The following is a 14283-nucleotide window of genomic DNA, read 5'->3' as shown; positions in this document are numbered from 1 at the left end:
GGAGATGACTATCTAATATTCGTGGGGGAATGGAATGCGGTTGCAGGTGGAAGCAATAGACGAAAAGGTTATTGGAGAATATGGACTTGGGACAGTGGAATGAGGGAGGAGAAATACTAATTGGCTTGTGTGATATATTCCAGCTAGTAATACCGGATACTTCAAGAATCACAAGAGGAGGAGATATACTTGGAAAAGAACGGCTGACATCATGGTCAGGCAGAAATTCCGAAATCAGATACTGGATTGTAAAGCATACCCAGGGGCAGGTATAGACACAGTACCTACTATCTAGGCAGCAAAATAACTAATGACGGTATAGTATCACTTCATAACGTGTAATGCAAACTGTTACATAAATATGAACACTGAGAGCTGCGACGACTCAAAAGACATTTTCCAATATCGATATTCTGTAAAGGTTTGTTGAGTAGGAGTAGATTCCGTGAAAAATTTTAAAGCATAAGCGACACAAAAACTCTCAGTTATAAATAATCTGAATTATCACTTATGACTACGAGAGCGCAGCATTCTCAAAAACTTGGTTGGCATGTTAGGGTTCCGTGATTTTTAACAAACTTGTGTATTCCGTGACTTTACTAATGATTCTTTTCTGATATTAGACATGATCGAGGGAGTACGTATTTTCAAAGGAAGGGTACTTCTATTGCTAGTAAAAGAAACGACAGCCTCCATTGCTGCGAGATATCAGAAAATATTAATTTTATTCAATATACGCTCTTGTAAGAAGCTGAATATATACTGTAACAGTTGAGCTCTGAGAAGAACGTTTTTACGAAATAATTATTGGTATCTTAAAAGGTAAAATTTTTCTCATTTCTGAAGTGAATATTATGCTCATTTTTCCTCCCCTAGTAATTACGGTACAAAGTGCAAGCAAGCAGAAGACTTAGGAATTTGAGTGCTAGGTAGCACTGTACGCTCCCTGTTTAATAACAAGGTCTTTTGGAATGAACAGATTCTCTTTTGTGAAACGCAAAAATATGTGGAACTTGCCGTTGCGACACAATCACAGTTGTTCAGAATCGTATCCGTCTGACTTGCTCTTCAACAACAGCGTCAAGAATTTTTCAGAGCTACATTGCGACGGAGATCTTGAAAAGCTGTTTCTTACGCTGGCTGATAAGAAGAACTTTAACATTGGGGGCGCTAGATTGCACTCCTTTGACGCCACGCATAACTGCAAAATTAATAATTTACTCCTTTTCAGCAAAGAAGTCAGTATTAAGATCCACAGATCTAAATATTTTATTTTTGATGAAAAAGTCAATTCAATTTTCATATTCAAAGTAACATCAAAGACAGATTTATTTAAATCATTTTATACTAGGAAGGAAGGAGGACCTGATTAGAGTAAGGAACAGTAGTTACAATCAATTCTGCAGCTGAAAGTTCCGAGGCTGCCTATCTGTTTGTTCCTTTTTCTCTTATCAGGAATACTTGATAACTTGTCTAGTGGCCAAGGGAGGGTCATTAGAATGGATGGAGTAAGGAGACCATCAAGAGCTAACTAGCACTGGGTAAAAGGGCATTCCTGGCCAAGGGAAGTCTACTAGGCCTTCATTTGATAAAGAAATTTGTGAGAATGTAAGTTTGCGGCCCAACATTGCACGGTATTCGAATATGATCTGTGAGAGAACCGTAACAGGAGAGAGTTGAAGCATTTTAGATGCGGTACTACAGACGTATGTTGAAAATGAGGTAGGCTGATAACGTAAGGAATGAGGAGCTTCTGGGCAAAGTCGGAGAGGAAAGGAATATATGGAAAGTACTGCAAAGAGATGGGACAGGGTGATCGGTTATCTGTTAAGACATCAGGGAATGACTTCCATGATACTAAAGGGAGCTGCAGAGCACAAAAACTGTAGAGGAAGACATAGATTGGAATACAACTAGCAAATAGTTGAGGACATAGGTTGCTAGTGCTACTCTCAGATACCGAGTCTGGCACAGTATAGGAATTCGTGGCGGGCCTCATCAAACCTGCCAGAAAAGTGTTGATTGAAAGAAAAATATGGTTCTCACTGATCCCTAGGGTGCTCCTGAGGATAATCATGTCTCTGATGAACACTAGCCGTCTGTGGTGTCGTACTCGGTCCTATTACGTAAGAGGCCTTTGACCCTCCCACATATTTGAAAACTTTTTCCATATGCTCGTACCTTTGTTAACGTATCTTCTCTGATTTTGGCGCTTGAAGAAGAAAACCTGTGGCTCCTGCAGACACATTGAGACACCTCATCCAAAGGGTCTCCAGCAGAAATCAAGCCGTCACAGCTCGAAGAGTGTACAATCTCATATTACTGTCAACTAGTAGATGTCAGGATATTGTTGATCAGATGATGTATTTTGCCTGCGTATTTCAGATAATGATTAATTACAGGAATCTTCGTCGCCTAAATTAAGCGAGAGGTTACTGTTAACGTTGTCTGCCAGGTTATAAATATAAACCATGAATAGAATAATCCCAACGAACGTCCCTGGTAGTCAGTTCAAGACTCTTCTACATCTACCATATGGTTTGTATCCATGTTATCATGCTAGGTGGTACGAAATGTTCAATCGAGTAATCTATTTCGCTATACATCACACATGAAACTACCTTCGTAAATGGGCGTTAGTGTAGTACTGAATCAAATTGTCTCCAAACGTCAAGGAATACAAGACTCATGTGATTGGCCTGGCACGTGACTTACTGGTTGTCATGTCCTCAGATTTATGTGACGTAAGTATTTAAAAAATGGTGCAAATGGCTCTGAGCACTATGGGACTTAACATCTATGGTCATCAGTCCCCTAGAACTTGGAACTACTTAAACTTAACTAACCTAAGGACATCACACAACACCCAGTCGTCACGAGGCAGAGAAAATCCTTGACCTCGCCGGGAATCGAACCCGGGAAACCAGGCGCAGGAAGCGAGAACGCTACCGCACGACCACAAGCTGCGGACCGTAAGTATTTAAAGGAAAGTACAGCTCAGATTGGTTCGAGGGACCATCCCAGCATTTTTCTGGAGCAATTGAAGGAAACCCCAGGAAACATAAATCTTGTTAGCTGTCGTCCACCAGGCCGCGAGTCCAGCATGTTAACCTTCGCCAAAGTATTTAAAACACTTCTTAGTCTTGGTCAGTAAAGCAGAGACAGTCTTCTTCTTTAGGTAAGGAAGGCAGGTTATGTTGACTCGGTAGGTATCGAATGCTGTGGCCTAGAGCGAAGTCGAGTGTTATGGTGTTCAGTATTCGCTAGGCGTTGCTGCGAGTCGTCACCCGCCGAGAATGCCAGGCAGGGCTGAACTGCGCCGCTAATGAACCACTTCATGCTCCAGGTACCGGTACCCGCTACCCACGCCGGTCGCTCTTCGAAGCGTCACCTGAAGGCGGGCCTTGTAATTGTAATCGGTTAAATGAAGTGTGCCGAAGTACGGCGCAAGACTCGCGAAAGTGGGGCAGTACGTGATCCCATTAGGCCGTGCGGCAGGCAATCTGCAGTCTGCAAATGAGAGCATTAGGATTCCGAGGCGGTCGTTTGCTTTTGTCCCCCAATTTATGGTCGCGATCCCCCTCACCAACCCTCGATGTTTGCCGCACCAGAGGGAGGTGACCTCACGCTGAGCAACCGTCTTTCACTTGTTGGCTCCAAGGAAGTGTCTCACGAAGCGATCTTGGAGGTTCTAACGATCTCATTTGGTGCAGCTCCCAACACTTTTTATTTTTTTTTTACTTTATGAAATAAAAGAACGGTGTGAAATTACAATACATTACGGCTAAAGATATTTTGTTAGCCCTGGAAAGTTCTACATTTGTCACTGGACCGCCAAACTTTACTTTCGCTGGGCTCAGGCAGTTTAAATACTATATCCATACCTTTTTCTTGAAATACGCAAAATCATAGAAATATGCTATTCCATATTCATGTTCATCTAATATGTTAGGAATGTGAATTATTAACGTAAGAATGGAAGACGAAATGAAACGGAAATGCTTGCATAATTCATAAGAACTACTTCCAAACAACGCATCATTTTTTTGTACATATCATTTAACTTTTTCCTGTTTACTAAATGAGAAATATTTTGTGTATCAGTCTCAGTAAAATTCGCAAAGACCCAAAATTACTAAATCTACTAAATATACCCACGACTTCCAAGTAAAAATATACATGAGCCTATAACATTTCATTTACCATACGAATCTCTTAGAATAGTGCGAATTCATATTGCAAGAATGTAGGTTAATTTACGAAGTTATCCTTAAAAATCACTCCAAGACCCACAAGTGTTATTTTTGTTGCACTGATAGAATATATTAGCATAAAACTGCTTTTCGCAGTCGACAGTAGGCATCCTAGCATTCGTAACTGTCACCGAAATAACAGAATTTGTTTCTTGGTACTATGAAGGATAATGCAAAGAATTTTTGTTCCCTCAGCTGTCATGAATTCGAACTTATGTCAATGTGATCCACCACAATAAACTACATCTTCTTTGCGACTCCCTAGTATACAACATTTGAAACGCCCCCTTAGAAAAATTTATGAATTACTGTGCTGATAAACCTGTTACATTATTTGCTTTTCAAACAGCTGAGCAAAACTGAACGTACTCAGACATTACTCTCTTTACCTATTCTGATCAACACTAAACTGGCACACAATATTTTTAGCGCAACGCAATCTGACATTCAATAATCCCTACGAAAGAATGGCCCTGACTAACAATAACCTATACTTTTCATGAATCACTTACCTCACAAAAATCTTCGTTACTCAAAGTACTGCAATACGGCATCGCCAATACTGCCAGCTGAATTAAAGATTCTAACTACTGAAGGCACAAACTACTAATAGGCATAGTTAGCAAATGAAAGATTTTGATAGAGAACAAACAATGTATTTACCTTAAGTCATTATATATATATATATATATATATATATATATATATATATATATATATATATATATATATATATATCCGTTAATGACATTCAGTCTTACAAATTTACTGTCTCTGATGGACACCCGTCCAGATCATCTGCTCTCAAAACTCCGCCATCTCTCTCCCCACATCCACCACTGCTGGCAGCTCACCTCCAACCGTGCAACGCTACGCGCTGTTCACATCCAACTGCCAAACACTGCAATAGCGAATATTACAACAATGCTAACCAGCCACAGACTGCACACAGCACAGCCAGTGATTTTCATACAGAGCGCTACGTGGCGTTACCAATATAAAAACCTAATCAGTTTACTTACATAGCCCCCATGCTCCCCACATAAAATTTTACAATTTGTTTTGGGCAGTGACCAATACAGATTCGAAGAAATTTTTCATGATTACAATAATACAGATATCCAATGCACACACTTATTGATACACTGTTGTGTTGGTCAAAAGTCAAGAATTTCTCACAGTTCATAAAGACAATCCTGATCATTGATCACAGTATTAATTACAATTTTATGCACAAAGTCTGAGCAGTAGAGGAAAATGCTCATGGAAGTAGTGGATTTCCATGCAGTCATGAAGAAATAGTGTTGTCCTTCCAATGGAAAGACAGTGCTCACTCTTGACATGCAGACAGGTAATGGGCCACAACAGAGCAAACCCATAGCAGAGTCAGTCGAAGTTTTGAAGAGTATTGGTAGGTAGGTCATCACAGAGCAGACCCATTGTAGTCCTGGTAGAGAGTATGGTACTGGGGGCCACCACAGGTGCAGACCCACTGCAGTCCTTGTAGAAATAATGGTATTGGTGGGTCATCAAAGAGGCTGACTCACTGCAGTCCTGGTAGAGTTGGCCAGCAGCCATCTGCTGCAAGTGCCCAATCTCCATCGAAGAGTCTTGCTGACGATATAGCAAGTCCATAACCACCATTTGTGCACTCACATAGTTTTTGGAATTGTCCTTGGAACTAGCAATGCTGTCAACCAGTCCCTTGCTGAATTATTAACACACGTGCAAGCACTAACAGTCCCAACTTATCACATACTGTGCATATATTGTGACCAACAGAAACTTCTGCACTGAAATGAAACTTAATTTGAAGAACTGGTTTCTATACAATTATAAATTTACAGCATAAGATTACAATTACAAAGGTACAAAACACATCATTAAAGAACATAACAATACAGATAACATTTGTAGTAATACATGCTTTACAAAAGAATAGAAATAGACATATACATCAGTGTTACAGGAATTATGACATAAGTAAATAAATAAATGAAATAATGGGAATAGTTTTCGGAACATTAATATCACACATGAGAATTAAAACAGAACACAATAAATGATGTCTAAACATGTTTACTAAGTACGTAACATATTATTAATGCAAATTATATTTGAGGATAGCAATATTCCTCATCATAGTGAATGTAGTATAGTATTAGAAATATTCAACAACATAAATCTTGTTAGCTAAACACATAAAGACATGAAAAACACAAATACACAAGGGTACACAAAGACATAGCGGAATAACACAAAAGGAAAGGACAGGGTTCGTTTTCAGTGTAACATTTGGTACTGCAGTCCAACCCAAAACATCATTCCATAGATCTTTCCTCTTATTTCAACATTTGCTCTTGCAAAAAAAAAAAAAAAAAAAAAAAAAAAAAAAGAAATATCCTATCTAACCCTGTAAAATAAATATTTCTCACTGTACAATACTCATTTTTGCCCAAATCTTTTTCATATAACTTCTCAATGCATTCTTTCCCTATTCTTCATAGTTAGTTTCTTATATAGTCTACCCCCTCTTAAGCTAACTTAAATCAACTCAGCTCAGATATATATACTAAGGGATGAAGCAATGCAGCACCACACAACAAATTAACACAAACAGGAATGACTATACAATCACATTGGCACAGCAAGCGGCAGTATATCTAAATTAGCAGAGCAAATGCAACATTACCATTAATATGAGCCAATGTGCCACAACAAGAAAAATAAATCAGTAGTAAAACTGGCTTAACAGAGTAACACAATGTGAAATTCAGTAGCACTATGCCTGGCACACAGCAGCAGCAAATGCAGTAACTTATACCCAAACGTGACAAAGCTGAAGCAGAAAAAATATTACAGTAAAGATAAGAAATGTCTAATAACTATGTAACATCTTGAAACTTCGTGGCAGATTAAAACTGTGTGCCCAACTGAGATTCGAACTCGGGACCTTTGCCTTTCACGGGCCAGTGCTCTACCAACTGAGCTACCAAAGCAAGACTCACGCCCGGTCTCACAGCTTTACTTCTGCCAGTATCTCGTCTCCTACCTTCCAAACTTTACAGAAGCTCTCCTGCGAACCTTGCAGAACTAGCACTCCTGAAAGATAGGATACTGCAGAGACTCCACCTAATGGCTTTCTTTTTTCAGGCGATTGGCACAGCTGGGCGTCCACAACGCATTACGTCAACGTTACTTAGCTTTCTTACCGAAATATTTACGACAGCAGTTTGCGCTACAGTGACAGTCTCATAAAAATTTTTCACAGGTCTAAAATTTCCGTTATAAATGCGTAAAAACAAAATTCTATAAATATAACAGTGTCCAAAAAATTTTCGGTGGCATTTTGATATATTTACACATGTACACACATTTCATAATTTTTAAAGTGCGATTCTTGGTTTCCAACATCCTTTTCCACAGATCAGAGTCCCTAACTACTACTCATAATTCATATAAATATAAACACGTACTCACATTCCTCATATACAGTAGCAACATCTTATTGATCATAAACATACCTCAACAGCATAATGCACATCGTCATCGTAATAATAACATCATAACAGATCAATCACATCTCAAAATCGTCGCAGCTTCTTTCAGTAATTTCAAGACCTTCAATAAAGTCATCTACCTCAAACGTACTTCAAAAATCATGCTCCATTACCAGATACGACATTCAGAGCTATCATAGTATCACAATGGTTCCGAAATATATGAACAGTTCACACAGTGCAGACAAAATACAATTTCATAAGTGTGAAATTATCCAACTGTGTAATTGCGTAAACATGTGTCACTGACATAGTAAAAAATATGTTTGATTCTCTGTTAAATAATTAGATTGCTGTGTAATTTTGTGTTAGCGAAATATGGTGTCGATGTGTAAAGTTGTATAAGCAAATACCATATTAGCTAGGGCTCTTTGTGCTTGCCAAACACGTGGTACACAAAGTAATTATATACCCCCCTGAGGATTAATGTAATTATACCCTCAGGTGTTACAGATTACAGCAATGGAATTAAATGTGTTATGGAAAACCTTTGTATCATAGTAATTCAAAAATCGTTGAACGTAAAAGTTTTATGTACAAAATCAATCACTCAGATACGTGTACTGTAGCGCTAAACTGTGCGTCTTGTTGTACGACATTCTCTGTCATTACTTAAGGGTAAAAAATGTGCCAAGTGTCGTAATTATCGTCGTCTGTAAGCAAAGTTCTGTAGAAGTCAATGTATTTACCTCGTAATAAACAAAGTGAATTGCTATGCATATAGATATCGTAGTTATTACGCTTATTGCCTTGATGAAGTAAGTACTGTACTGTAATGTGTAGTTGTGCTACAGAAAAGGCGGTCTCATTGTAGCTATACCACAAAAGTTACTACTAAAACATGTTTTCATTTCCATAAGAATTAAGAAAAACTGTGCAGATATAAAACAGATACACCGCAAAAGGAACAATGTAAATTGTGTCACACATTAGTAGCGTCGTGATATAGTCGTATAGCTGTCAAATAAACTAACCACTGTGTAATATGGTATATCTCAGAAAGCAGTTTAAATCCATAACGTATTTTCAAGTAAACCAAAATGTTGCATTAAAATTTCATTAGCAGTACCGGTATATGTTCTAAGTATGTAAGCCTTGTAGTCATTACGTAATCATGCAACTACTAAACAAGAATGTACACTCACAATAACATTTTGTCGTCTGTTCACTATAACAATGCATTCGTAATTACTGTCTAAATATGTTCCCTAGGTTCTAGACTGAATAGTTAATTTTAAAACATAGTTGCATGTTAACAGTTTCTAAGTGTGACAAACAGTACTAGTAACGTGAAGTGGTAAGTTTTTAGGCAAAGACTAAGTTAAAAATCAGATTATCTCTCAATGAACGATTTTACATGTGAAATATGGTGTAAACATTTACTCTTCCTAGTACGCAGAGTTTCAGCTTGAAAGCTATTATCAGGTTTTCTGCGTCGGTAAGGAATGCTATAATTTATCTCAAGGTTAGCGTCTATGTTATTTTTCGCTGAGTCAGTCGGCGCACGTGGCTGCCTGCGGTGCGAGTCATTGTCTGTCTCTTTGTTGGCGCGCATCTTTATTGGGTTTAGGAGGTCTAGCTTCAACAAATATCACCTTGTCGAGAGGGCCCTGCCCTGTTTGAATCCTGCCATTTCTGATGAAATTCAGGTCTGTCATTAATATTATATCGCCTGTCGTCATGTCGGTAGTTTCTATAATTGTTTCGTGTTGGTCACGTAGTGGAGAATTTCTCCCTGAATCGTAACTGCGCGTTGAACTGTTGCGTTTGAAGTTATTCTCTCTCCCTTGATAATAATTGTTTTGGTGCACATATTGTCTGTTTCTATGGTTATCTCTGTCATATTCATAACTGTGGAGAGGTGATCATTCTCTGTAATTCTTACTGCTCTGCAACAGTTGTCATACGGGTGGTGTCTGTTTTGGTCACGATTTACGTTGTAAGAATATCCTTGTTGTGACCAGTTATTATTTCTGTCACCACGGAATTGTGATGGATGTAACCTGTAATTGTTGTGCTCCTGTTTTCGTGTTCTTCGGTTGCCAGTGTCAATTTCCAACTCTTGTAACTGTCCCTGAAAAGGTTCAATGACGTCTTCGCAACGTCCTGCCAAAATAATTTGTCGTAAATGTTCAGGCCATTTGATTAAGCAAATGCGGATGAGTTCTGAGGGGCTGTATGGGTTTTTGAAAGATACTTATTCTTATGTAACATGTCTTCGAAATACCTGACAAGACTGGATTATTCAGATTGTTCGAAATGTTTCATCATTACCATGCTATGTGGTACTTGGTCCTTCACTGTGACAATAGTGAATGACCGATCGCATTCTTACAGCTGGTTCATTCTCTAAGTAGCCACACATTAATTCTAACCTGTGCTCCAATGACCAGTTGGGAGGAAAACAATGAGAAAATTGATGAAGCCATGCTTGTGGATGAATGTCGTTGCCAGAATTCTTAAATGTTTTGAATTTACGTGTAGTAATGAACAGCTTATAGTCAAAATCATCATGTCGGCGATTCGCACATCGGTCATTGTTACTTCTTTTCAGCGGTTCCATCTCAAAATTCGATGTACCTAGCCAATTTCCTTCATAATTTCCGAAGTGCCCTGTGTTATCATTTTGTGGCTGTTCCGTATTTCTATGTCTGTCTTCCCGTATTGGAGCGCGAGTGTCCTCTGAAATATGCAATTCTTATATTACCTGTGTCAACTGATCTTGTACTTCCCGGATTTCTCTTTTGTACTGTGTATTGATTTGATTTTGATTTTGTTTGAATTTTCTAATTTGTTCATACTCTTCTGTGTCAGTGAAGGCTACAAGTCCTGTGTCATTCAGATCATCATCCACCTTTGTAGATAAGTTAGTGAACTTACCTGTAAGTTCGGCTACTTTCTCCAATAGTGAACTGATATCCTCAGTGTGTTTTTCTGAACCAAGTTTCAGAGTCTCAATTTGTGTTGAAATCGTATATATTGTGTCCTTTAAGTTTTCCTGAGTTTTGCAAGTTGCGTAACCGAATCGGTAGATGCAACTGAGTCAAATTTAGCTTGCAAGGTGTCGTGATTTTCAACAAAAGTAGTTTTCAGTTCTTTTATGGCTGCTTCGTGATTCTGTAATGCATTGTCATGCCGCGAAAAAATAGGTTGAAAATGCTCACAAATTTGTATGTTTACGTCATTACACACTTTTAGACATTTATATTCGATTTTGAGTAACTCTGCAGTTAAATCTTCACGTGTATGTTCAAGCGTTTGCTCCACTGAGTCTGATTTTTGAAGCAGTTGCTGTGTTTGTCTCTGGTGTTGTACCATTCTATCTAAACTTTTGAAGATTTTGTTCCATTGTGTCTAACTTTTGCTGTGTTTGTCTCTGATTTTGTTGCACTTGTTGTATTAATTGCAATAATAATGTCCTAGTGTCTGTAATGTGATTCTCTTTGCTTTTTTTCAGTGCATTTCCACTGGCAACATTCACATTTTGGCAAGCAGAAATTGTGTCTTGACTCATTTGAGAAAACGGTGAGGACCCAAAACCTGAATCTGCAGTATTTGCAAGATCGTGTCCTGTCATTTCGGATTCCTAAGGCGAGCTGTTGCCGACCGATCGATCGATAATGCTTCCCTGTTCATTAATTGTTTCATTCTCTACACCATTATTTGCCGCCCGCTCCATTTCCCTATGCACAATTACGAAATTACTATGTTGAACATTATTAATTCATTACACGTTGGCGCTAACACACTGCTTTCGTATTCACTTTCATTTCCCAGTTTACTTTGGAGCCTAGTATTACGTTTTTCACTCGCCATAATAGTCACAATATTTCACACGATAACACAGAAAAGCACAATTTGATGAGCAAAAATAAGAAAACACATTAACATAGCATTGAAAATAATATCTAGTTAATCGCAAGCGCAGTTGCGAAATACTTGGTGCAAATCTACATGCATGCCACAACTGTTTTACTGTACAACAATGAAAGACCGCAACTACAAAGGAGTTTCTCTCTACAATTTCGCGCTAGCAATTAACAAAAGCTACACTAATTACCCAAACTACAAGATAAAATCAGAAGATTGCAGTGAGGTATCCTCAGCTAAGGGTCGACATATAAAACGTCCCCTTAGAATAATTTATGAATTACTGTGCTGATAAACCTATAACCTATATGTTTCATGAATCACTTACGTCACAAAAATCTTCGTTACTCAAACTACTGCAATACAGCGTCGTCAATACTGCCAGTTGAATAAAATATCCTAACAACTGAAGGCACTAACTACTGATAGGCATAGTTAGCAAATGAAAGATTTTGATAGAGAACAAACAATGTATTTATCTTAATAGTGTTCAAAAGTCATAAAGTATATATCCATTACTGACATACAGACTTAAAAATTTACTGTCTCTGATGGACACGTCCAGATCATCTGCTCTCAAAACTCCGCTATCTCTCTCGCCACATCCACCACTACTGGCGGCTCACCTCCAACTGTACAACACTACGCGCTGTTCACATCCAACTGCCCAAACGCTACAGTAGCGAATATTACAACAACGCTAACCAGCCACAGACTGCACACAGCACAGCCAGTGATTTTCATACAGAGCGCTACGTGGCGTTACTGTAACGCTTCAGCCCGCTCGGACGTGCGTTAGCTCTATAAAGCCTGTACTGTAATAAGTTCACGGGCTTCACCTTGTAAACAAGGATTTTAGTACATAAATTGACCGCGTGTACCTAATGGAAGCAAGATCGGACCTATACCCAGTCAGTAACTACAGCGATGCGTCAAACAAATGTAAAGTATAATTACGCGTTCGTATGGACAAGAAGTACACACAGTAGATACTACCAATGTTTAATAATACGGTCGCCAGCCTAATTAGGCATTGAGTGAGTTTTTCCTTGTACAAGTGGGTGCATGTACAAGCATGACAACACGTAGTAATGTTGCGTTTTATGGCAAAATTTGGAACCAGAAAGAATCTACTGAACTAAGGTTTTCTTCTATTGTACTAATTTGGACGAGCTAAATTTACACAACACCACACAGCAATGATTACTACGAACTGCATTTTGTATATTGATCAGACTGAAATCGGGCATAGATTACCCTAGAATTGGCAATTTTGAAAGCACACATACAATGTCACTATTAAAATTGGAAAAAACACTAATACACTTAGGTTTAATATAGAACTTAATTTTTCTGTTCAAATCTGATCAGTACACTTCAAGATGAGAAAGAATGGGCAAGAGAAGGGGGGGGGCCCTGAAACTGTTATGGACGTTATACTGAAACTATTAAGTCCTGAAGGTATATTAACACTCAAAATTATCAATCTATGGATTACTACTCTTTTCTCTTATTTCTGAAATAATTAACTATCATTCTTTCTGTCTCAAATTAATTAAGTGTCATTGCTAGCTCAATTCATAATTTATCTTTGAATTTAGTCGTACTTTTGTTCTTTCTCAACATTTGCAATAATACACAGAAATTTAAACTTCTTTATAGCATAGCTTTGTCTACTGATAATTCTCGTTAATACTATCTTTAAACTTTCAGTTCGGGATACTCGGGTTGCACAATATGTGGTAAGGACCCTGTCTAGGTCAGTGATAAGGATAAGTGATGGCTAAGGCAATTCTGGTAAAAGTCACGTTATTATTGAACAGTTAAAACAGTTTCGACACTGGTCCACACAGATACAATTCTAAAGATGAAATAAATGTTTAACCTGTGCACGTCGTTGCGGCGATTGGCGGGCAGTGAGATAGCGAGAAGCACAGCACACATGCAAGCATGGCTAAGGCTCTCACTGCATCGGCACTTTTCTTCTTCTTAGCGTCGTAATCTTTCCAATTTTTGTGCCTAAGAATATAGCCATGCCAAGTAGTCTTCGGAATCGGCACATCCGAGGCTCAATGGAAACCACTTTTCCTGGATAGCCTCCTCGGTACAGTACATGTTCCTCTGACCGATACCCAACTCCGACTGTGTTACTAAGTCCGTTGTGCCGAACCGCGCCAGTGTGCGTTTTCCCGCGCTCGCCTACTTCCACCTTTTCCCGCTCCCCTACAGGTAGGGTATTCACCACAGGTTTTCTACTACACATATCCTAATGCGTTACCTACGTATGGACCAAGTGTATAAATTACAATTTTCACATCTTACAATAGTTTTAACATTAAATACACTTTCTTTTGATTGTCACATTGCTTAAAATCTAACATAAATAATAACATTCATTTCAAAAGTTGCTTACAGTTTCTTTAACATGACATGAAAAGAAAAAGAAATTCAAAACATTGCTTACATTAACTTATCTAAATTCATAAAGAAAAAAATTATTATATGTACAGTTGTCGTTACACATGCCCCTGTTTCCAGAAAATTTTCTTAAGTCCAAATTTTATGGGAACACTAACTTTTACGATTATACAGAGGTTCTG

This window comes from Schistocerca cancellata, unplaced genomic scaffold (genome assembly GCF_023864275.1).
Source record: "Schistocerca cancellata isolate TAMUIC-IGC-003103 unplaced genomic scaffold, iqSchCanc2.1 HiC_scaffold_1106, whole genome shotgun sequence".
NCBI classification, from domain to species: Eukaryota; Metazoa; Arthropoda; class Insecta; order Orthoptera; family Acrididae; genus Schistocerca; species Schistocerca cancellata.
Note: the sequence above shows the minus strand (reverse complement) of the source record.